This window comes from Urocitellus parryii, chromosome 13 (genome assembly GCF_045843805.1).
Source record: "Urocitellus parryii isolate mUroPar1 chromosome 13, mUroPar1.hap1, whole genome shotgun sequence".
Taxonomy (NCBI): Eukaryota; Metazoa; Chordata; class Mammalia; order Rodentia; family Sciuridae; genus Urocitellus; species Urocitellus parryii.
Window position 1 is genome coordinate 11,487,180 of NC_135543.1, and position 27,370 is coordinate 11,514,549.

A 27,370-nucleotide genomic window follows, 5' to 3' on the forward strand; every position below is an offset into this window, starting at 1 on the left:
TCTATACCTTTAAGTTCAGCCCTTCAGAAGGTCTCAGGACATGGACAAAATGTAGATTATTTTTTGCCAGAATATAACATGTGTGGCCTCTAATTCCATTTCCAACAAAGTCCTCTTTCACACCTGAAACCTCAGAAGCACAATTTCTATTGTTCACATGCATATCGACATTTAAATATCTCTTTAATTTTCCATTAAATTCTGGCTTTCAACATTATAAGGCTTCTCGAGAATTAATCTGTAAACGTTATTATTATTATTTTATTGATTTTTCTAAAAAATAAGTGACAGCAGAATGCATTACAATTCTTTTTTTTAAATATTTTTAGTTGCTGATAGATCTTTATTTTTTTAATACACGGTGCTGAGAATCGAACCCAGTGCTTCACACATACCAGGCTCGTGCGCTACCACTGAGCCCTAGCTCCAGCCCCCATTACAATTCTTATTACATGTATAACTTCACCCACAAACCCATTCCCAAGGCTTCTGAACCACATGATCAGGGGTAGTCACAGCCCACTTCTCTGTATCAATTTTCTATGATAGTCAAACATTCATTGCTTTGACAAAAATACTTAGCAATACCAACTGAAGGTAGGAAAGATTCGTTTTGGTTCAGGACTTCAGAGGTTTCAATCCATGATCAGCCAGCTCCACATCACTGGACTTGAGGTGAGGCAGAACTTCATGATGAAAGAAAGAAGCACAATTTATAAGATGCAGGAAGGAGAGGTGGAGATGGAGATAGAGATGAAGATGGAGACAGAAATAGAGATGGAGACAGAGATAGAGATGGAGATGGAGACAGAGACAGGAATAGGGATAGAGATGGAGAGAAAGACAGAAAGAAAGAAAAAAGGAATTAAGAAAGAAATTGAGAAAGAGAAAAAAAAGGAAGAAGGCAAAAATGAGAAAGAGAAAGAGAAAGGGCTGTGGACAAGAAATACTCTCCCAGGGCAGCCTCAGATGAACTAATTCCATCAAACAGGGCCCACCTCCTGCTCCACTGCTCCCCAGCAGTACATTCAGCCATCAGTGGATTAATCCACTACAGCCCTCATGACCAAGTAGATTCCCAAAAGCTCCATGCCTGAACATTCTGAATTGGTGGCTATGCCTTAAACACAAAAGTCTTTGGGGACACTTCATATCTAAAAACTAACCCCTTCATAACAATATGCCCATTTATTATAGCTTTTTCCTAAATAGTACATATAAGTTAATTATGGCAGAAAATATCATCTACCAAAAGTATTTTGGAAAACAATTACTATGATAGAACACAATATTATATGTTAAATGAAGTATTTCTGAACTATTGGATAGCAATAGAACTTTAGATTCAAATGACTGAATATACAGTGTCTAAAAAGTCAAACATTTTACCACTGACTTATTGTAGAAGAGAACTGAGTGTGCAAGGAAGTGACTTTTAATTTCTATTCAAACCCGAGATCTATGAGATCTATACAGGATACAATCTGTCCGGGAGATTGGGAGTTGTTAATTGTGTTAAAATTGCCACTTGACAATTTGACATTGGTCAATGAAACCTAATCACTGTCCTTTCTAAAATAATGATTTGGTGATGTTATCATTCAGATCCTTTTTAGATCTAACATTTAAATTATTCATGTTTTCTTATGAAAATGATATTACATGTAAGACTATTTTTCTGCCTATTAAAATGTATACACAGTAGTCCTATTAAAGTGTCTAGTTTTTAAAACAGAATGAGAGATAAAATATACAAATTTATATTATTAGTTAATTATAAATATGAACAGCCAGACTGAGCACTACTAGCCTCCTGGTATAGATTAACCAAATTGCAATATGTGAGCAAGGTGGAAACAAAGCCTGCAGCATATGTCTTCTGATAGCCACACAGGTGCTTAATGGGTTTTCCTTGTCTTTCTTTCAAGACAATTGAATCAGAATAATCTGTATAAAGGAATCTGATTCCATATTTCAAGAGTCAGAACAATCATTGAATACATGTAAAATCAGGGCAAGGTGCAGATAAAGTGGTTTCTCTATTCAAATAATGTAATGTTATCTAAATATTTTTCTCTAAATTCCTGAGAACCAAGTTAGAGCATGTTTGAAATATCAGAGTGATCATGATCAGTCTGTGTACATATAGAATGGTTATTTACTTCAAAACCTGGGGAAATCACTGAGTATCACCACCTGATTTTCTTTTTAGAAGCCTCTAGTGAATATCCAGGTATCTCCCACAGGAAAAAACAATAGAGAACACAGAAAAAGGTCAAAGGAGGTCAATACACCAAACAACAGCCATGAATGAACATGACTGAACATGACGGTCACAAGAGAGGGGGACCCAGAACAATGTAAAGGCTGAATGTTTGAGAAAAGAAATCCATTCTCACTAGAAGCCAAAAACGGAGCTGTTAGCTGCCCTTATGATAAATAGATGATGAAATTAGCATCAACGGAGCATTCAAACTTCAGTAAGGTGTTTAGTATCTTTCCTAGTAATGTACATCAGGGCAAAAGAAAGCCCTATCAGGTACACATTAAAATGAATTGGTAGATCAGTAACTGGGTACATTTTTTTTTAATGCACTTGAAGTAAGCTATTAAAGAAATTTATGTGAACTAGGAGTCGTCATTGTTGGGAATGTGTGACAAATGTGTTTCCATATCATTTTTAGAGATATGTGTTTGTAAAAATATCTGCCCCTCATGTATTTAGTCAATTTCTCAATTATGAGAGTGATAGAAATAAAAAATCAAAATATACATATACATTTTCAGATTATCATAAGTTGATATCAATAGCAAGTGTTTTGTGACAAGGTCAATAAGTATGTGTAGTATGAGTGAATGTGTATGTGTCAGAATACTGATTCAAGATGCATGACACGAATTAAATTATAATTAATGTAGATCATAAAAAACTGTTTTAAAACATAACCATAAAAAGAAGAGATAAATGCATATGGAGAGAAAAAATGTTTGAGTTACAAAGTTACAAGAGAACATTTTCAATTGGGCATGTGCGAGAAAATGTTTGTCTAAAACTTGCTTAAATGAGACTAAGATCATTACAACTTAAATTTTGAAGTGAATATTGAAAGAGTTGCTACAAACTCAACCTAAAATTGCATTTTTAGTATTTACTAGAGTATAGGGAGAAAAATCTGAGTCTTTTCCTTTAGCTAGGATATGCATTTATTTTTGATATTTCACAAGACAAACAATATTATTCCTATAGCATCATTGATGCACTGTATCAGCAAAGAATAATGGTTGCATTAAGGAACTAGAAAAAATTTACAAGAAGTCACACATTTTTAGTAGAGAACAAAAGATTTGCAGGGTATAATAGCTTTCAAAATTTGGTAGAGCTATTATGCAATAAAGGGTATACATGTTTTCTCTATAATTCTCATAGGAAGAACTAGTGTTATAGAAGCTACAAGAAGATATGCTCATCCATTAAAAATTAATGGAATATTTTGTGTCAACATTATGAATATGTAGAATTACTACCCTATAGTGGCTTATAATCAAAGTGTAAAAAAAGTAAGCAGAAATCAATTATAGTATATCATAATTAAAATTATGAAAAAATGTCTGTCCAAAAATTACAAAAAGGACAAAATGGCCATCTGAATGTTTCTGAGAGATCCAGAAGAAGCTCTGTAGTAATATTTTAATAAAGATATACATTTTGAAATAAATTTTAAAATAGCAAGTGGAAAGCTTTTGAATACTTTTATTTCTTAATTATAAGCAACTCTGATTTTTGAGTGACCTTGTTAACTCTCAAAATAATTATAGTAAGAAATATTGCTATTTTCTTAACATGATAAGTATTAGCTTAGTTAAGAATATTATATGCAAATGATAATGTGTCAAATAGTTGCAAAGTTTATTTACTATTTGATGAGATATATGCAAGTCTTCAGTTTTTTAAAATGGCATCTGGTCTAACCCTGAGGATTGTTTTGAAGTCATTATTATTTTCTTTCATTTCCTTAGCGAATCTTTCTGGCCAGATGTACCATGTTAAAAATTTCAGTTTTTATATAGAATAAATGCTGAAATTGATGCAATATTTTCACACTTGAAATTATTCTAAGGAGAATGCTCAAGTGACAAAACATGTTTGGTCAGCTATATAATGAACTTTGATAGCAAAGAGCATTAGGAAGAGAAAATATTTGATGCTGCAAAGTCAAATACGTATTTGTTTACAGAGAATAAAATAGGAAATTACAAAATTAAGGAAAAGTATTGATGTAAGCAGTGCATTGCATTGACTGTCAAAAGCGTTTTATCTATCGAGATGTTCCATTAAGGAGACCCAACTCTGGGAATGCAAGACCATTTTTTCCACCTCATATTCATCTGAGGAACAAGACACTATTTATTGGGGAAAGGTAGCTTGCCACTCTTTTTTAAAAGATGATTTCTATATTCAAACGTGTTCTTCATCATTTGACCTTTAAAAAGTAAAGATTGACATGACTATTGTTCTGAAACTATGCAACCACATTCTAATAATTGCTCACATGACTGCAACCTAAAAACAAAAACAAAAACAAAAACAAAAACCTCAGAAGTCCGCCCTTGCATTTTTCTTAATTTCTATAGATACTCTTTACTTTTACTTGATCAGGGGGCAAATCTGTTTCCAATTTATATGCATTTGTGTAGCTATCTTTTTCTTTTTTTGGTGGAGAGAGTACTGGGGATTGAACTCAGGGGCATTCCACCACTGAGCCACATCCCCAGCCCTATTTTTTTTTTTTTTTTTTGTATTTTATGTAACATAGGGTCTCACTGAGTTGCTTAGTGCTCGCTTTTGCTGAGGCTGGTTTTGAAATCATGATCCTCCTTCCTCAGCCTCCAGAGCTGCTGAGATTACAGGTGTGTGTCACCTCACCCAGCTATGGAGCTCATTATCTCTATTTGGCATTAAATTGTATGTCTCTTAAGAAAAACGGTATGTCTGAAACTCATAAATATCATATATGTAGGATAAAACAAAATGCAGCCACAGCTTTCTAGTGGCTCAGAGAGTTCTAGGGCTAGTGAATTTAAATGTAGAAATCACAGAATGCTGTAATCTTGGGGTGGAAGTATAGAGTAGACAATAATTTAGTGAAAGGGGTGAGATATTATCACATCTGAATGCATAGGATGGGTGAGCATTCTCAAGTACCTAACATTTGGGATGGGTGATACATATTACTTAAGCTTCGGAATAAACACATAATTTTTTTTTTTTACAAATTGTAGGCAAAATTTGAAGGTCAAAAAAGGAATCTGGTAGTTTATATTCAAGGTGATAAGACATGATTAGTCGTGTATATTTCATGATACCTCCATATTTGTTGGTTTCTCGGGTCTTGCAGATCATCTGTGTCATCAACATCAACAACAACTATAACAACAAGAGCAAAACCATAACAGTTCATATTTCAGAAATAAATGAGTGAAATGATGGCTCAAGAGCTTACAGTGATGCATATGTAGGCTTTAGCTTGACATCATTAAAATGATTTTCACATTGTAATGGAAAAGGAACGTTTTGAGAAACTATACTAGAAACATGTAGAAGGATAACTTGCCCATGTGAGGTAGTCTTTATTAGTTTCCCCTACCGTCCTGAACATTCACCATTGAGTAAAAGGAGCTCAGAGGATCTCCGTGTTCCCTCAAATGGATGCCAAGGTCAGCAGAGGTAGCAGTAGGTGCTGCTCTTGTGTCCTCTGTGCTGGATTCTGCCTACTGGGAAGGGCTGTCATATTCTTCTGATCAAGGGAACAGGTCTCATACTTTTCAAGACATGCTGTTCTATTAATCCTGCCCCAAGTGGACTTCGACCAGTGATAGATGACATATTTTGTAGGAAGAAATTTCACTGTTTTCCTTGTCCCATGGTTAGGGCTGCAGTTGTCCTTTGTGGAATTCTGCTCAAGGCTGCAGGAGTTTCCTTTCTTTCTCCATGTTGCTTCCTCCACTCCCCATAAGTGTGCCCTGGGATCGATTCCTAAATACAGTCAATTGAAATCCTCTAAGTCTTTCTGGGAAAACTCAACCAAGTTTTATATTAATACTCATTTTTTTAAATTCCTTTGGAAAAGAAAAAAGAAAAAAATATTCTGTGTTTCAAAGAGTTTGTAAAATGCCAGATTAAAAAGAGTTTTAAAAATTTCTTAATTACCTTCCGGGCTGATGGTAAATATACTAATGAATGGCATGAAATCATCTATAATGGGTAATAGTCTTCAAAACATTTTGACGAGGGGTTTGCATTTGGTAAATACATTTCCATGATTATTTCATGGGATAATCTTTACCCCAAGTTCTCTAAAGAAACATGAAGTTTCTGTCTCCCACTTAAAGTTGTTATTTCATTTTCCAATCCTCAAAACCATGGGCACACAAATATATTTTATTGCCTTTCTTTATTACAGAATGCATCACTTAATCCTAAATAAAATTATAAGACAGATTTCCTATTTAGTACCCTTTCTTTCCATTTGTCTGTTCTTTGACCTCCTTTGGTGGCCAGGGCTCTCACATGCCCTTTTATAAGAGACTTGTCCTCACTGTCATTGGTCGGACACAACAGTTTTGCTACGACGTCTTCAGTGGTTTTAATCTGTATTAAGGTGAAACTGAAGCCATTTTATTCTAGTGTAAAATGGCAGTTTCTCCATCTAAAATCATTCCTTTGAGTAAAAGGAGCTCAGAGGATGCCCGTGTTCCCTCAAATGGATGCTATGGGCTTTTCTAAAGGCAGGTCCAACTTCCTTTTTTTACTCTTTCCTCTTCATACATGCATTTGTCTCCTATTACAGTTTGATATATTCCTGAAAATGACTAACAACAAACATCTATTTTTTTATTTTTAAAAAAATTATTTTTTTGCATTACAATTCTTAATACACCATTATACTATAATTTATCATATCTCTGATTATATATAAAGTATGTTGACACCAAATTCACATCTTCATACATGTATTTTGTATAATCTTGAGGTCTCCTTTCACCATCCAGGCTATTCCCCTTCTCCCTCCCTTTCCCTCCCACCCCTATTCCCTATCTAGAGGTAATCTTCCTCCCTTGCTCTCCCTCCCAACCCCATTTTGAGGCACGCCCCTTATATCAGAGAAGACACTTGGCATTTGTTTTTTTGGGATTGGCTAACTTCACTTAGCATATTTCTTAAGTTATTAGTACACAAAGAAATATATTTTAATCATTTTCAAATACAAAATGTTCTCTCCTTCATCCTCCTTATCCTTCTTCAATAATAGTAATAGTAATAATAATAATAATAATAATAATAATAATAAAGTATATTAATTGGAAATTAACTCAAATGTTCCAGAACCTCTGGATATTGAGGCTTAATCTCTTACATGCTCCAAAATCAATACAGATTAATCAAATAAATAAACACAAAATATGGTTGTAGTAACGGCACAAATATGATACTTTAATTGTTATGTTTTCATTAAACTTTTTATTACTATCTTCAGCTCCTATTATTGCCTGTAGGAAATCCTAATGACAATTTAAATGGAGGAATTTAAAATGGTTTTATAAGGTGGTTATTTGGCAAAATAATTTGGAACATATCACTTGAGAATTTAGTTTCAACTTCATGAATAAAATATAAACTTGCATTTTATGTGAAAATAAATAATTCAAAAAATATTTTACTTTTAAATACATATATCCCTAACATTATATGCCCTCAAATTTCTTACTAAATTTGGATTCCTCTAAATCTCACTATTGTCCTCCCAAACAAGTATATATCCTAACGTTCTTTCCTTCCTACATGTCACTGTATTCAATATCCATTCATGTGGCAATTTATTTGTTGAATTAATAGGTATTATATTCCACCTTTTTTTCTTAAAATCTGGTAATATAAAAAACTATTAAGTGGAAATCTGGGTTAAGGCTGAAAAAATAGGGAAATATATGGGAGATATTAGATCCACTGAGCTTTTTAAAGAATGTGATAGAAAACCAGTTTTATAAGTGGTACTATAGGTGTATAGATAATAATTGGTATCACATAGGTGGCACAAAATGGTCACAAGTTGAGATTTGGATAATAGCTCATAAAGGATTATTTTAGAAAGCCCTGGATTACCAAGGTTTACAAATGGTGTGCTTCCTCCTAGTCCCAAGAGGAAAAGAGCAATGCTTCAAGGAGATGGATTTAATATAATAAAGGAGGAATGTGGTTGAGAAAGCTGTGTGGTGATCCCATTTCATCTCCTTGAGAAAGGGGTGTGGAGCAGCTACCCTCATGCTGGGAGCTCGGGTTGCAGGTGTGATGCCATGAGCCAGCAGGTGCAGTTAGGTCCCTTCAGTTGAGTTAGAGGCATGACCCTGCCACTCAATGTGTGTGGAGAAACTCAAGGTATAAAAAGTTGAATAAAGGGGTATGTAAAAATAAGAGGCAGAAATGAATCTTGGGAAGTAACCAAGTTTCCATAATTTGTTGAAATGGGATACATGAGAGCTTCCCAGGGACCAGGTTGGAGTCAAATGGAAGGAGGAGCCACTTTGTTCCTCTGATTCTGCCCAAATATGGGCATGGCTGCCTGAGGGTCACTAGGAAGAGACATGATGGTTATTAACTAAAAGCTATTCAAGTCTCATAGGAGTTATTATGTCAATCAACCAGAAAAGAGAGGGATTTGCCTCATGAGAAGTAGAGAACAGATATTCCCAGAAAAGGGAAGCCATCCACAGACATGCCCTCAAGAGAAAGCTTCCAACTGAAACATCTGCTAAGTACACAGTAAATTATCCCGTCTTGTGAAAAGTAAACCTTCCTTTTTTCCTTGCGCTTGCTCCAGTACTTAGAAATTTTGGCAATCAAGATATGGAGAAAAAGAGCAGAGAGAGGCCTAGAAGGAGAAGGGCATGCTGACTACACCTCATTTTTTGAAGTCTGGCTTTTCTAAAGGCAGGTCCAAGTTCCAAGATGCCATACTAAAGATGGCATACTAAGATGTCATACTAAAAATGCTTTAGAGTTTGTATTATTATGGACATTACAATTATTAGTCAGAGATTATGTTATGTGACATAACAAGACCGTCATATGTTTTATTACAAAAGATTAAGCAATGGTCCCCTAGAACATGCCTGTTTTTCATGTGCGTTTGTGAAGAATGAACTACCCTGAATGGTCATAGGTGAGGAGAGAAATCGGGAATAGAGCTGCTCACAATCTCTCATAAGTCTTGAACTTGTTCTCTTAACTATGGTGCTGGGCACTGAGAGGACATGCCCTGTTGCACCTGATACTGCTTCAGCTCTGCAAGGTCTAACTGAAGGACCGACTTAACCTATTAGAGGATGTTTACATCAATCTGCAAAATAAGTCATAAGCAACACTTGGTGTAATCATTGTATTTGAAAAATATAAACAAAATACATCCTAAATGGCACTAACGTTAATTATATGGACTGCACAAGTACCACAGATTCCCCACTCCAATGTTCATGGAAGAACAAGGATTAATAAAAGAACTGTAGATGCCAAGGGCAGAGCAAAGATCTGGATATCATGTGCAAAGTCATAAAAAACAAGACGAAGACACCTATGTCCAAACACTAGAAGATTTCGCCTTGCTCATGTACTATGCTTTCTTAATAGAATAAATAATACTCCAAAGCAGAGGCACTACTTAAACATAATAATTTATGACCAGTATAATATTTTAATGTAAAGAGCAAGATACTTAACCTTTACCCCTGAATTTTCTGCCAGTTATCTCTGTGACTTGGAACAATTTATTAAATGTCATTGGGCCTTCTTTTCCTCATCTTAAAAGCAATACATATTCTTAAAGTCCTTTAAATTCTATTTTTTCATGATTTTTTTATTATTTAGTATGAGACAAGTCTCAGGAATAACTGAAATTACTTCTATGGTCCCAGTGAGATGTGACATAAGAATAGGAAAGAACATAATAAGTATAATATTTATTATTACTAATTGAATATAGTATAAATCATCCAATAATCAGATCCAAGAGTAATCAATGGTGAGTCATGAGCTGGATATGGGGGAGCAGTCATGGAATTCCAGCAACACAGGAAGCTGAGTCAGGAGGATTGCAAGTTTGAGACCAGCCTCACCAGCTTAACCTCTCTCAAAAATGAATGGAGATGCAGGTCAGTTCGAAAGCCCCCCTAGGTTTAATTTCCAGTACCCGCCAAAGGGAGATCTATAAAATGGATTATTTCCTGAGATTCATGCAATAAAGGTTAACAAGAGCCACACTGATATAGACCTTGAGGATGAAAGAAAATACCAGGATGGGATTGATCACACAGCTGAATTGGTATCAATCCCTCCCACCTCTGCCTTTAATTTGAGGTTGGAAAATCAAGATAGGAAATGTCCTTGAATGACAAGGACAAAGTTCAAGATAAATCAGAATGAATCTTTAAAAATTCTCCTGCCTAGTTCAGGACACTGAAATCATTTTGAACACAGCAGCAATATTCAGGTTTGTAGAAATTCCCAAATAGTTTGAGATGCATAGAACTAGTGATATATAATGATTTGCTTAAAACTTACTGAAGTAGGTTTAATGCATTATCATCATGCCTATAATAAATTTGATTCTACTGATTAGGATTGAGAAATTTTACTTGATTGTTTCTCCTTTTTCCAAGAATTTATCCATCTTAACTTTTTTTTCTTTTCTTTTCTTTTCTTTTCTTTTCTTTTCTTTTCTTAAGCAATGCTGAATGACCAATTCTGTACTTGGGGCTTAGTCTTTGGATGTAGTTGTGGTCATGTTTAAAATGATCAATGCCCTTACATTGGGAAAAGACTAAAGAAGTAATAATTCAATTAAAAAGTTTATGGTAAATGTCAGGAAGTGAATAAAGGCTGTGGCATCACTGGAGGATGGTGAACTGCAGCACAACTGAAAGAGGACATTGCAGGGACTTCTTCAGGAGACATGGCTTGGACTCACATGCAAAGGTAAGCATGAGCTGATCGTAAGACTAAGTCAATAAATCTGTGGAACAACAATTAAATATGACATACAAATAGGTACAAGGATAGATCCGGTCACCAGGTCACCAGGTACTCTGTCTTATCAGCAGAGTTCATAACTTAACATTCCCTGTCTTTTTGAAATGGTCAATAGTAGATGACTAAGGTAAAAGAAAAAGAAAATCATCACCTTTTGGCATCTCTTTACATCAAGACCAACCCCAGTCAAGGAAGCTCTAGTCAAAATCTAGATGCTCTGAGATTCTGTTTGTTTTTCACAATCATCATGAAAGTCAAATAATTATTATAACACAATATTGAGATAAATAATGTCTACATAGTAGACATTTGATGCATGTGAGTCATCTGTATATATGAAAGGAAAAAAAACAGGAAAGCCTTTTGATGCATCTTGTCACTAATGAGCAAAGCTACTGAGTCCATTTCCCCTTCTTCACCCAGCATTCAGCTCTCCTGTGCTGTAGGATCTGCCAGTTCTCTGGCTGTTGTCCCCAAACCACCTTCAGTGGCATCGTCTATGTGTGGAACAACTTAATACAGCTGACTAGCACTTACAATGGGCCCAGAGTAGTCCTGACTGAACAGAAGCCTGCATTATTATCCACTGTAATGAATCCAGGGTGTATTTATATGCGGGAGTCACAAACATATTTTGTAGTGGTTTGACAATAATAACCCGAGGTACTGTACATATGCTTGTAATTTTTGTCCCAGTCAAACTGGCATTTGTAGCTGATCATTTGGTATTTAGATTAAAGGGCCAATTATGAAAATATAAGCTGGGTATGGGAAGAGTCACACATACAGGATATAAGACAGATGGCCCAAGTGTTATCCAGCTCATCTAGCTACTGTTGTTTCTGTCCTTTTTAGAAAATATTTATGAAAGATCATCTTAAAAGTGGTTTGAATATATGAGCAGGCATGTCAGGATCTGGCCAAAATCAAGTGGTGGATAAAGGTTGCTATTTTTATTCAATATTGTTCCTGTTGAATTTATCAACACAGTTTGTAAACTTTACCACTTTGTAGGTTTCTCTTTATTCTGCTTCAGAGATTAAATACATTTTAGGATTTATTTTTAATATAGTATATAATCTCAATCACTGTACGATTAATGTCATTTTTAGACAAGTCATTATTTTTAATAAATCATCCCACTTTCAGCCTCATTAATGTTGCAATGGATAGTTTTGATAGGGGACTCTAAATATTAGCAATCAAGTGGATGAAGCATTGGGGGGGGGGCTTTCTTAGGTCTATGAAATAATTCCATGATGCTGATTTGGATAATATGCATGTTAAGAAAATATTTTCAACAGCATATTTATGGTTTCAAATTCATGACTTATAACCCAAAACAGAGTATCAATACAAGCAAAGACAATAGCTAAACTCTGTGTGGGAGTTGTTGCAGTATTCAGGAAACATAGATTCCTAAGAGTATTCCTTGGACAGGGACTTTCTAGAGTTGTTATATTAATCATATATCTTTTCTAGAGAAACAGTAGAAAGGGAAAGTCTTTCCACATAGGAAAAATACTAGAGAATATGTAAATGTGCTGAGGAATGAAAGTGTATGTCTCTCAGAGAGCTAATGTCATTTGAACATAATGGCCATTTCAAATTGATTTTATTGTCAGCATACTGTCCAATAAAGTATTTTGAAACTCTTGATGAGAATATTTTATAAAACACTGGTTTATAATTATTGTCATTATTATTGACCACTTGTAGAAAGATATTTTGACCATTGATTTGCCATTTTGTACATTACAATTGTACATTATATTTGTTAGGGTTTAGATATGAGTTTTCCCCCAAAAGCTCATGTATCAGGCAATGCAAGAAAGTTTAGAGGTGAGATAATTGGCTTCTGTCAACTTTAATCCTACCAGTGCATTAATCCAGTTGAATGGATTAACTATGTGGTTGCCCTAGGCAGGCGATGTATGGCTAGAGGAGATAGGTCAGTGGGGATGTGACCTTAGGGTACACATTTTGTTCTTAGTAAAAGGAGAAGTCTCTCTGCTTCCTAGTACCAGGACCTGAGGCACTTTTCTGCACCATACTTCCACCGTGATGTTCTGCCTCATTTCAGACCCATAGGTATGTAGTTGACCATCTATGGACCATGACCTCTGAAACTATGAGTGCCTAAATAAGCATTTTCTTCTGTAATTGTTCTTGTTAGGTCTCTTGGTCACAGCAGTGACCAAGACTATTGGACTATTAAAAACCTGACTAAAGCAATATTATTATATTTTTATTTTCATAGTGATCCTGAAGGCATGTGTTGAAACCTGGATCTAATGATATTGAGAAGATTTAACCAATCTTTTATTTGTGCTCCATGCTAGGTAGGGCATATTTCAAAGGAAGCAATCATGTCCGATCACGTCACTTGTTAATTATTGAATTGCCACGTTTTTTTCTAAAGAATTTAAGATCTATAGATAAACTAAAGAAAAATAAATAAATGAGCTCTTTCAAAGTGGTCAGATGACTCAGTAAAACTGGGAATAAATGGCAAAGCCAAAATTTGATGCTTGTTACATTGTGATCACAGACACTTGAAATCTTTGTCATCACATAAGATATAAAACAATTTATCAGAGTTTTGAGGAGGTCAAAGAGGACAAACATGAGGTACATCAAATGGAAAATAATAGTCTCATAAAGCCAGAAAAAAATAGTCTTTCTTTCTGTGGGTTGGGAAGGCATACAAAGAAAATGTACATCTAGTCCTCAATTTTTCCAAAGTTAGAACCTATTTTGGAGTAACTCATTCTTGAGTTTGTGAGTCATTCAATAGGGTCTCTTCAGTTAACTAAAATAACACATAATTATATTCCAATTTAAACATTCATCCATAGTTTAAATTAAGTATTCTATGTATATATTATGAATAAGAAGAAATTGAAGGATACATTTAGAAACAACTTTATTACTTATATTTATTCATCCAGTCAACAATTATTTCTTAAATTTTCATTGTGTTCTGGGTAAGTGCTTAATTTCAGAGATACATAGAGCTTAGGGTGCATTGCAGAGGTCAGGCCTTGACCTTCTGCCTGTGGTGGGGTCTCAGATCCTCTGGGGTGAGTAATTCATCATTATCCTGTGCTTTTTCTGTCCAATTCTTCAAAGATTAATAGACTTTAGGCTCTGGAGTAAAAGTTTATGTCCTCCGAATATTCACATATGGAAATTCTCAACCATGACGTGATCATATTGGTATTACATTAGGCCTTACATGATTTCTCTCATGAATGGAATTGGTGTTCTTATAAGAGGAAACCAGACAGCCTCTCCCACCCAACATGTGAGAGTACAATGAAAAGGCAGCCATCAGCAAGCCACAAAAAGAGTTCTCAGAGACACTAGCTCTGCTGCCACCTTGATCTTGGACTTGCCCATCTCCAGAGATAAAGACAACAGTCACTAGTATGGCATTTTGTAAAAACGTGGATGTGTAACCCATGTGATTCTGCAATCTGTATATGGGGTAAAAATGGGAGTTCATAACCCACTTGAATCAAATGTATGAAATATGATATGTCAAGAGCTTTGTAATGTTTTGAACAACCAATTAAAAAAAAAAAGAAATAAACATCGATGGTTTAAAAGACCCAGTCAACAGTAGTTTGTTATAAGACTGAACATAGGCAAAGCGTCTAAACCTCTTAGCACCCAGACTGAGTTTTCTTCATGAGAAAGATGGAATAGGAGATTTGGGCTCTGGCTTTAGGCAAAAAAGATATTTTGAAGGGTCTCTTTTAAAGTAGGAAGAGCCAATTCTCATGAACCAGAGGTCTCTCTGCTATGCGATGAACTTGCTAGTCTGTGTTTTGCTGACTAGTCTCCACGTGTTATACTCCACTTCACCAGTTCTCACACCCTTTGTTTCTGAAAAACCCAGTGAGTGTTTGAGGAGCATGAGGATTCTTGTCCACTGACCAGGGTTTATTTACTTGCTTCTCCTCTCCCTCATACCTTAGCCTCTTGCTTCCAAATGGGGAGTACTGATTACTGCCCCCAGCCTCCAGCTGTCCACCACAGTCGTTGTTACCACTGGTCCATGTGATGGGCACGCTGCCACCTGCCTTTGAATATCACTGTCTCTTGTTTGCCTTTCCCTGGGTTTAAAATTGTGTTATAGTCTATCCAAAAGGGACAAGGAGAACTATCTTGTCTTTCCTATTATTTTTCAAACAGTTTCTAAAACATGAAAAATAGTCTTGAAAAGTTTACAGGGATCTTATTTTAAAACATTTCCATTTTTACTTTTATCAACCTGTCTCCACAGGACTCAGCAAGACAGTTCTTTCAGAGAAATTAGAAAAGCTATGGCTCTGTTTCTCAATGTATAGAATTATTCTGCTCCTAAAATATTGCTTGATCTGCTATGAAATATATTTTTAATATAAGTAATCTCATAATTGATCAGACAAAGGGTGAATAATGTTCATTTCAAATAATGTGATAGTCATCATGTTGGTTTATACTTCACTTTTTCCAGAAGATTATTTTGAAGCAATCAAAGGAAATCCCTTATGCATTCAAGAGGAGGGACTGTCAATACATGAAGGCTCTAACAACAACAACAACAACAACAACAACAAAAAAACCCTAAGAAACCTGAAAATCTTACAGAAGTGCTCTTTCAAACTCCAAGAAACAACTACTAACTAAAAGTAGCACTTAATAAACAGCAAATGTCTTCAAGAGATTTTGTACTACATTAAATTACATGGGAAAATTAAGGCTGCAGATGAAGAAGCGGAAGGGTTGTCTAGTCTCTCTCTTATACTTCATGATAAATTAATCAATAAGGAAAACTATTTAAATACTATTCTGTTTCCCAACAGGGAAAGCTGATATCAACTTATCTGTTACACATGCTAGGTATGTAAGTGAATGTGAAACTCACTTCAAGGTGGAATCTCAGCTCTAAAAGGATCACAGCCTATACAACTAGAGATGGGTGTGGTAGGTGAGGTCCACCTTCCCGTGTGTGTGGACATGGGTGTGGAGGGTTGGCAGAGATGAGGGGGCAGTACTAGTGTGTTGAAAGGAAAAGGCAAGCTCTTGTTCTTTATGAACAGGTGCATTATTGGGAAGAGAGAGAGAACCACATCAAGCATGCCCCATGTATTCTCCTCTCATTTAAGAGAGGTACCATGCAGCCAATGGGGTCATATTTTATCAAAAGTTGGAGAAACAATGTTTTTAACTACTCTCCATCACACTTAGATTTAGATTGTAAAATATCAGCATGGACATAAGTTTGATTTTGGATCTATCTAATGGGGAATTGCGTTAGGGAATACTTTTATTTGGGTTTATTACAATGTAGAGACATGGATCAATTCCATGCATAGTTAGATCCCTTCTAGGCATTCATAAGGAGGAAAATAACTGCTGCTTCCCCTGGAATCCTGTTATAAGGTGAAAGAGATCCCATCCTGTCCCATGGCACTCAACATCATAACCATGAGGACAGTTTAAGGAGACACAAAGTTTGCAATGTAGAGCCAAAGTAAGCGTGAAGAAAATTATTTTAATCTTTGCATCACACATTTCATATTTTCTCCTATTTGAAAATTGTTTTCAAAATATATAGACATCATACAATAAGTTGTAAATTGGAAAAAGGTATTCCTAAATCATCAAAATAAGTTTTGTTTTATAAGTAGGTATGCTTCAATGACTATATTTCTATTATCACTATAAAAATATCACTTTTTTATTATAGAAGAGGGCAATCAAAGAGTTTGAATACAAGAAATGGAGTAGGTTAGAATACAAGAAATGGAGTAGGTTATAATAGATGGATTAGATGATTACTTAACAAAAATATGAAACGTTCTTGAATATTTTGTGTTGAAGTTATCTCTGCCAGACTTTTAAAATTTGAAATCAGTTGTACTTATTTTTTCAAAGTAAGTCTTGACTTCCGTATAGTATTATGTTTAGATGTTTGGATTATTTAAAAGGAACCACAGAATTGAGTAGGCTTAGGAGGGTTGGTTGCATCCACCCAGAGGCACTATGCTCATCTAGCTAGGTGGGCTAGGTGACGGGCACTTTTTATTACATTTTTTTTTCTTGGTCCCAGGGATTGAACTCAGGGATGCTTATTTTTAGTTTGTATTTTGAGACAGGGTCTCTCTACATTGCATAGGGACTTGATTAGTTGCTGAAGCTGGCTTTGAACTTGCAATCCTCCTTCCTCAACCTCCAGAGTCTATGGGATTTCAAGGGTGTGCCACTGTGTCCCTGTGGGTGGTGGGGGGAATTTTGGAGCTCTCCAACTGAGAAAGCATCAAGATAGGAAGGGAGGCAACCTTCTGAAATCCTTGGCTTTTCTTCTCTTAACCCACTGACTTTATCCATTAAACCAGAGGTCTGACTCCCTCCCAGGATAAGAAGTCAGAAGAGTTCTGCTTCTGCTTTGGCAAGTCTACAAGAATCTCCCAGGCCCTTTTGGTGCCAGTACACTTCCATATGGGCTGTGAAGCCACCCATAACAAGGTACTAGTCCACTCTCTTCTGTCCTGCCATACCATGGCTGAAAATTTGTCTGTGATATTCTCTACCCATATTATGAGCATCTGTGCTATACACTAAGGTACCACTCCACACTGCCAGGGTTGAAATCTCTCATCAAACAATGCCTGTGTTCCCTCCCCTTATAAATCTTCTCATTCTGTTTCTGAGCCCTCCATTTTATTCCCTGTTTTCTTTTTTCAACTTCCCTGGTCTATTCTCCAACTATCAGTGCCTGATAATGATACACTTTCCTCCAACTGAGTTCTGAGTGTTACCAGGCAGCACTAATACCAGCCCCAGGGGACGAGGCTAGACCACACAGCTTGCTGCTCCGCACATTCTCGCAGTCAAATTGGTAGGAAAATAGATTTTATTCAAAGGTAGCTTTGAAGGAAGATAGAAGAAACTTTTTGTTTCAAAAATTCCAACTTTGCAGTCTCTGAGGGCGAGGACAGGCTTTAAGAGAGAAGAGGCAGCAAAGTGAGACAAAAGGCAGGGAATCCACATACACAGGTTGAGGTGGCCTGTGACAAGGACAATCTCCATTTCCAGCTTTCTTGGGGCCCATCAGACCAGGGGGCTGCAGCGCTGTCAGTCATTACTCTCTCGCCATGAGGAATTTTTTTTCCCCTCAATTTTAGAGGGACCCTCAATTTCAGTTTGTTCTTAGGACTTCATTGAGAAATAAAATGGGATAAATCCTATGGAAGCCAAATAAATGATGATGCTGGTGGTGGGGATGATGGTGATGATAGTCATCTATCTGCAGGAAAAGCTTTTCTGTGTCAAACACAGGGCCAGAGCTGTTAGGTGCACCTGTTTTACCACCACAACACCCTGCCTCAACCTCTGTAATGACATAGGTTGTGCGGATCAGAAAACTGATAGATTTAAAAGTACTTTAACTCAAAGTCATACAACTAACTAGGAACTAAAATCAGGATTGGACACAGGCCACCTGACACAAGTGGTCTATATGATGGGTGAGGTCATGACATGGGGAGGTGTCCTTGTAGCTGCCATTCAGATGAAAGGAGGAAGCTTAACTGGAGACTTGGGCTGGTTCACACCATATTCTAGCAGGAGGTTTGTCAGTGTCCTATGCAGGTAGCTGATGAGTCTGCACCCCCAACACAAATGGAATTGCATATTAAGTACAATGAACAAACAAAGAAAATGGTTGGGTTTTTGTTTATGCCTGTTTAAAATGCAGAGACTGTTTTGGTAGAAACTTAAATGCTCTTTTATGTTTCTGCATTTTTGTGCTGCGGTCACATGTTTTTGGATGTCTGTGCTAATTTCCTGTTGAGCAGAACATCCACACCCTGCAGCAGATACTGATGTACAGCTTCAGATAGTAAAACATCCACACGACTCTCTTCCCAAATGCTGAGCTCATTTCAGAACCATTTTCTCTGTCTTAGTACAGTTTGTAATATCTCCGATTGTCTCAAATTGTTTTTTCATCATTTACTCTTTTATTTAGTCTGCGTAGTAAAAATAATAAAATCCAAAACACTTAATAGTATTTTCTTTCAACAAGTGAACATAATATATGTTGTAAAGCTTATTCTTTTGATTTCCAGTTCTGCTCAGGAGATTTCAAGAGAGAAAAAGGAATCTAAACTTGAATTTAGTGCACTGATTATCTATATCCATTGGTAATAATTCTTAATGCATAAGATATAAGAAGCACTGTCCCAAGGGTGGTGAAAACCAACCAAAGACACAATATTAAATGAAAGAGAACAGAATAAAAATAATGTCCGGTTACCACTTCATTACAAATCATTATTAACTGTCTCCCCATTTCAAAGTCACTTTTTGGCAGATTGCTCTTTTATTACTTGAGCGGCTGTCAATATTAACCTGATATGTTCTATTTATGTGTTGACTTAGCTGCTTTGTCCCTAGTCTGTGTCTCCATACAATGTTAGCAGCATGGTGTCATAGACCTTATGTATTTTTTTCTTTATGGCTATATCCTCAGCACTTAAAATGGTGCTGAGATGATCAATAAATATTCATGAATATACTTGGGGAAAGAGGAGGAAAGGAATTAGGGGATAAAACCAGGTTCTAGAGGAGAGGACAGATACTGAACTGGGCATCATGACTTCTGTGTGTTCATGTATACATGAGGACACACATTAATGAAGAAACTATCTACACTAACAATGACAGCCCTAACCTTTTAAGTAAGTGGTGGTTTATTTTTCATTTCTATGCTTAGAGCTGAGTCCTATTAAATGATCAGACACTCACAAATGATCTAAACTCAGCATACTCTGAAACAAGTTCAACTTTATTAGTGAGCTCTTCCTATTATCCAATTTGTTACATCTGGAAGTAATTCAGTAAAATGCTATCAGACAAGATTCAAGCATTCATCTATTTGGTTAAACACCTCGGTTTTAGAAATACTAGGACACAATCTCAGAGGATGTAACATCCATGGTATGGCTCTAATCTAGGAGATACAGCCACACGCTTTCTGTTCTGATCCATTATGACCACTTCCTGGCCCTGCAAACCTCTAAAAATCACAGGGAAATTAATGTTCTCGTGACCTGAGTTTGAACTTCTGAGTCATGTCATCTGTCTCAGGGGGTACACTTTGACATCAGCAGAAGCTGTGCTGAATTAGAACTGTCATACTCAGCTTTTGAGTTCCCAAGTTAGCTGCTGCGGTTCATATTGCACAACTTACTTCTGCAGTTCAAAGGTTTTGCACATCCTTTCAATGGCCAGATTTACAATGACCTCAGTCTTTAACCTCCTCAGCAAATAGTGAAGGATGTTGGCTGAACTCAATGTCTTTTGCATCTACTGGGACCTGGGTGCTGAATAGTTATGCCAAAAGGAACATTCTGGCCAGCAGTTGCTAATCCTTGGAAAACTGAACTGCCCAGGAAAACGTAAAGAAGACAGGGAAATCCATTTTATAAGGCCTGTGCTCAAGTTGGAAAGATATCTAAAAAATTATGAATCTTGGGATTCTTTAGTCCCCTAGAGAATTGACCAAGGCTTGATTGAGTCAACTTCCTGTTTGCATTAGTTCACTTTGAAAACCACATTGCATCTATAGAATTCAAGTTGTACTTAAATCTTTGTTTAGAAAGTTGTAATAGTCACAGGGCTTTCCTGGCCATAAACCATGCACTTCCCTGCTGGGGAAGAAATCATCCTGCACAGCTGATCAAATTTGCTGAAAAGCAACAGCAGTAGGGGCACAGGCCTGGAATGCTGAATATATATGCCACCTATTCAACTGGACTGTGACTTCCAAAGGAAAGGACACTTAAACTGTCCTCACATGTACCAAGAGTTTGTGTCTCCTCATCTCTTTCATCTCTGATACTTTTTGTGTTAGCAACTCTTCCTGTGTGATTTTATCAGACCAGTTTTACATTGCAGTTGTGATTATCAGGTAGGAGATCAATATGGGTCTCTTTCTTCATTATTTTTTTACTCTTATTTTGTTCTGTATACACAACTCATTACTGTTGTAATGGAAAAGACAAATTTTAGAACACATATAATGCATCATGCCTGCAATAGTCTTCTATTGCATGTGCCTACTGCAACAGGGTCACACATTTATAAACATGCCACATCACCTTTTTGAAACCTTTACAAAAGTAAAATACAATTATGTTTAATGTTGCTGAAACTCTCTTCTTTGTATGTCATGTAGCATAGATCATTGCTTATAACATCAAAAGATATTAGACAATTTTTCAGGATAATTTTAAGGAATAAAAGATGGTCCCCCAAACATATATGCATTTATATGCCCAGATACCTATTGGAACAATTGAGACAAATCTTAGCTTTTAGTCGAAATCTGATGCACATTTTGACAGGACAGGTCTTGTGGTGTTTACTTCACAGTCCTACTGTGTCTGATGTATAGCACATGGTTATTACATTTTGAATGGATTTTAAATATTGAATTTAAATAAGGTTTTGTTTTTCTTTATAGCTTTGTCCAATAACAATGTTGCAACCCTTGTTTCATTTTCCTGCTTGTGCCCACAGTGGATTGGACAATATGTGGTCATTCTCGTCCTCTAGCCCTTTGAGCACCCCAACATCGCCCTTAGGATGATGCTCATCTCATGATAAGCTTGCAAAGCCCTCTTCAGCTCCAATCTGCTAGCATCTCTGGCTTCCCTTCTGTCTATCCTTCATGCCCTTGATACAAGGAATTTTTCCAAATGATAATATCTCTTTGGTTAGACTAAGGCCTAATGTTGGATGTTTTTGTTCTATGTAATATATACTATTATACAAATGACAATGATCTTAACATACTTGCTCATAAAAAAAATACTATTAGTAGTTTTGCTTTGACTTCTCAATGTACTCTGGAGAAAAAAAAAATAGCACTAATTTGCCCATACAACTTGATGTATAAGGACAGGCTCAATTTTTTTTTTTTGGGGGGGGTACCAGGAATGGAACCCCATTGTGCCTAACTACTGAGCAACATTACCAGTTCCCTTTTATATTTTTTTTTTTTTAATTTTGAGACAAGTTCTCACTAAGTTGCTTAGGGTCTCACTAAGGTGCTGAGGCTGGTTTTGAACTTGTGATCCTCCTGCCTCAGCCTCCTGTCCCACAGGGATTACCTGCATGTGCCACCACACCTAGAGAGGCTCAAATCTCATGTCATAGGTAAATACACACACACACACACACACACACACACACACACACACTGTACATATGAAATACGTTCACTGAAACCATCATTGGTATTAGCATTTCTACAGTAATCATTGCTTAATGCTTTTAATGTTTTATTGGCTTGCGTTCAAGTATTAAAGTGACTAATAAACAAAAAGCTTACTCTTATATTTCACTGCCTTATCATTAAATGTAATAACATTTAAAATAGTCACTTAAGCAAAAATGTCAAAGTGACTGACATATTACACCCCTATGTAATGAATAGGATTTAAGGGTCATTGCTTGTATATACATAACTGGTAGAGATATGGATTAGATGCCATTTAATCAATAAATTATTCAAAGTTTACAGAGTTTGATCAAGAGCATTAAAGAGCTAGCGGCTTAGCATGATTTCAGTAGCAACAAAGTCTCAACTCAGGAAAAGGGAATTTACTGGCCAAGGAAATTGAAATGTTGAGAAGTGTGTTGTGTTTAGGTCCTGTTTTACCAGGGCTGCTTCTGTATCTCCAGCTTCGTTGAGGTTCATTCCTGCTTCTGTTTGTACTGGCTTGCTTTACATTTTCTAGATTTTAAAATAAAACAATAAGCAGGTTTTATTATGCAAGTATACTTTATTATTTTATGTCATGAGAAAATTCACAGAATTCATCATTAGTATTTATCATTAAAGATAAGTTTCCAAAATATTCATTATGGGGAAAAAAATCTCTCATGGGAAAAATGAATGGCATTACTCACCTTGTTTTTGCATAGTCACAAAAATTAAAATATATTTCAACAAGTTTACTTACTGTGAACACCATTTACATGGCAGTGTATGCAATCTCCTTTACTGTAGTTATTTCAGATTATTAAGTACTTTTCATGAATGCAGATAGGAAGTCAATAATTAAGAAAATAATAAATTATAAGAACTCACAATTTTAGGCAGAGTCAAAGGATATTTTCTTCCAAGAAGACATTTTCAACATTAATATAAAGGTTGATCCAAAATCTGTATAACTGCTGCAAGAATAGAATTAATTTAGCAGAAGACAAAATATTATGTTAAGCAATTTGAAAAATCAAGCAATTGGGATCATTTAGTTAAAGAGACATTTTGTTTAATGAACAAAAATTGTGATAAAATTATTAAAATTAGATTGCTCAGATTTTGTTTTTATAAGAAAAATTATAGGATGAGCTAAAATATTTTGATTATATGTTCGTAATGGTTGATGGAAGGCTCTGTTAACCTGTATTCCCACATGATTCTCTAATGTTGCTTTTTATTTCTCCTGCAATACGCTGTATACTGTAGCTTTCAGAGTCTGGACAACTTCTGACAGTCAGGCTTGACAGTGCTGAGTTATTATTGAGGGAGATTCACCTATTGAGCCAATTGCAGTGGGATGGGTTTTACAGGTTTTAATCTTAGTTCAAAGCATGGCTTTGGTTTATAATTAAGCAAGCTTGCAATATTTGCTCCCATGACATTCCTGGAGTTGAAAATTAGAGCCTGGATCTCAGCATATACCTTCATAATGGCCAGCCAAGGCTGGTGAATGTAATAAACTAACAGTTTTTAAATACTCAAGAAATGGCTAGATATTAATTTCACTTCAACCTTATTGATAAAGCTGTTCACAAAATACTATCATATATGAAGCCCAGAAGAAGAAGAATTGGGATAATTTGTAAGATCTCTATTCATTACCAAGTCTATTTCAACTATCTCTTTTCTTAGGACAAATTGATCACAGAAGATTCCTTGACATTTCCCACTGATAGGTCTTTGTTTGCTTGTGATGTATGTCATGTAGACATTTTTTACATGCAATCCTTGCTTTGAAAATCAAACTGAGTCCTGGTATTTCTGTTCACTGTTTTTGTTTGATCTATGTTTCTCTGTCCATACTGTATGCATTCTGGGGTCATTTTGCTGGCCTCCTTTGTAAAGAGCCCCTGCCCTTAAAAGTGGTCAAATGTAATTTTTAAAATAAGATTCATAAAATTATTTTTCTGGCATAATTTTTCATTCTAGATAAATAATTTTTCCACTGTTTTCAGAATCTCCACATACACGCTAGACTGTGAAATGAATATTATAGAACTTAGGTGTGTGTTCACTCATTCATTCAAATTACTAATTGGTTCTACAATAAATTCTTCTCAGAAATTCTATGGATGATGGTTCTTATGTAAATGCTGACAAAGGAACTGCCATTTCGATCAATAAGAATGCTTTTACTGTTCCAAAGAACTTTCTACGTTTTGAACAATTATCCATGATTGAATCAATGTAGGAAAAGCTTGTCCTTTTATTCTGCATTATTGAAACATAGTTCATACTAAATAGTTTTTAAAACTCTCTTGGAGAGTCGAAGATACATTTGAAGGAAGACAACTGGCATTTCCCTAAAAAGATCTGGACCCATTTTCCTATAACAGGTTGTTACCAAATGTTTTTCTCTTGGCGTTAGAACCTTATTTTGTTGTATTTTCCCTGTATCACCAATATTTTTGTCCTCCTTTTCGTCTGTAAGGATTTTTTCCAGTACATTTCAGCCAGAAGGGCAGGAGAGCAGCTGTCTCCACTGGAGAAACCAATTATTTGCCAAATGAATGGGTTTCTGCCTGGATTTGTTGGCTGTTTTCCCCAACACCTCAGGGTACCATGTAGTCTTTGTAATAACCGCGTCTTATTCAGACCTTGTTCAGACTTATTCTGTCCTCAGCAGACTCAAAATATGTTTATCACTTCAGTTTCTTTTATTTAGGAAAAGTATATTCCAAGTAGGCAGAAGAGCACAGTGATGGGTTTGCTCAGAAGTGATGAAGGTTAGAAGCACCAGAATCTATACAAACTTCAGGTCACACAAAATCTGGATCCATTCATGCTGATAAAGGTTCAAAAGTTTACAATCTCAGTAAAATATAGTCTTCTACTGCAGTGCTTCTGCAACTTGATTGTCTGCCTTTTAAATTTTATTTGTGAAAATGGAAAATGGAACTCAGGATGTTGCTGACATGATCAAACCAAAAGATTAAGATTTTAAAAACAGACTATTGAGTGAGATCTCTACCTATAGAAGAATTATTGCTAAATTATTTTTGTAAATTTAATATACTAATGTATGAAAAATCATCTTGCACATTCCAGCATAATGAATACATTTAATAAAAAATAATTGGTGAAAAAAATAAATGAGTGACTCACTTATTGAATTAATCCAGAAAACATATTGTGTACTCTCATCAATTCTTCAGTTTTGTTTATTTTGTTTTTCTTTTGTATTCTACAAATCAGTCTATCAAAGAAAAATAACTATCTTTGACAGCAATAGTTTATAATTTTTTCTAAACCTGGCCATATTTTAGGCGTATATTTTATATACATTAGACTTCACTAATTGTCATAAACAAACTCAGATCATACATACTACATAGCAATCCTGTTGAGGTAAACTGTCACTAAATGAACTCCACTCTTCTAGCATATATATTTTTTATGATGAAAAATCCTAACATTAATATAATTATAAAAAAGAACTTGTTATAATATTTGTAGAAATTGAAGGCAACCATATTTTCTGAATGAGGATATTTTTGTTTTAATTTTTGGTCAATTATTATAAAAGCAGAAATTTCATATTACATTTAGTGAAAAGAAGATGTACATTCTGTGTTTCTAACATTTTTATAAAAATCCAGTACATATTTTGTAAATGTTTATGTAAAACCCAGAGGCAGATGATTTGGGCAGATATGTATACAACAGGTGCCTTATTTTAGGAAGCTAACATGAAAAATTTGATTAGATGAGAAAAAAAAAACATTCCCACACCCTCAGATGTCACATAATTGCAAAGAAAGGAAAATTTCCAGGCATTGTTTTGAAATATACAGGGAGTTACACTGAAATTGACACTTGGAAGAATCTGAAAACCATGACAATGGTTCTGTTAGGGATGGCAATTTGGCTATATAATTAAATTGGAATGTGTTCAGTAAGCAGATGTGTGCAAATAAAGAAGAATCTCCGCTCTGGGTTTGCCATTCTTGATCTTTCTTTTGTTTGCTTCTTTATGAGGACACCCTATGGCTTTACTTGTTGTTTTCTTCTCACCAAATCAGCTTCCAGCACCAACACTCCTTAGGTGGATGCTGGAGCCTTCCAGACTGCAGAGTTCCATTTTGTCAACAGATGGCGTGAGGCCGGGTTCTCCAAGCTCCAGGACTTCAAAGCATTTTGCTATCTCTGTCCTAAAGTTCTTTTGAAATTATTACCATGCCACTGCTGCACAGAAAGAAACTTCACCAGAGAGACAATATCAATGTGAGATGTAACTTGGAAATAAAATGAGAATTCAGGTTCTTTGAGGTTCAGTCTTAATTTTTAAATTTTTATTAATTTTAATTATTTTTTTTTATTTAAAACAGTAATTTAAAAAGAGGAAACATGAATACATTTTGTTTTAACTTCCACAGTGTGCTGTTTACTACTCTTCCATGCCTCACATCCTATGATGCAGGGCTCAGATTGCCACCAAAATATGTGTGGCGTTTTGTACACATTCTCAGCAACCTGTGGTGATGATTACTTTGCTCATATAAACTGATCCTTCCACTCTATTACATTTTAGTGCCAAGGTAATAAAATATGGATATTTGATTCTAATATACATTTGTAAATAAATACAAATGAGAGAGCTCAAATATAATAATAACAAGTGAGAGTGAATTCAAAGTATGTAGGCTGTGAGTTGCTATTGATGCCATTGAGTTTAAACTACCATTTATTGATGAGCACATTGACAACCTGAGCTAGAAACTGACTTGTCCAAATCACTTGACAGCACATCAGTGTCCAGTGCTCTTGTGACACCTCTCTCTAGTAATAGAGGTGGATTACATCTTCAATGCCAGCAATTGTGCAACCTCCACCTTTTCTGGAGAACCCGAGAGAGAAGCAATAGCACTAGGACAAGCAAAGGAAAATTTAAGATTATTATCTGTAGATTTGACACCAAAACCTGTTGGTTAGATGCACCCTGCACTTGCAGAAATGGCTAG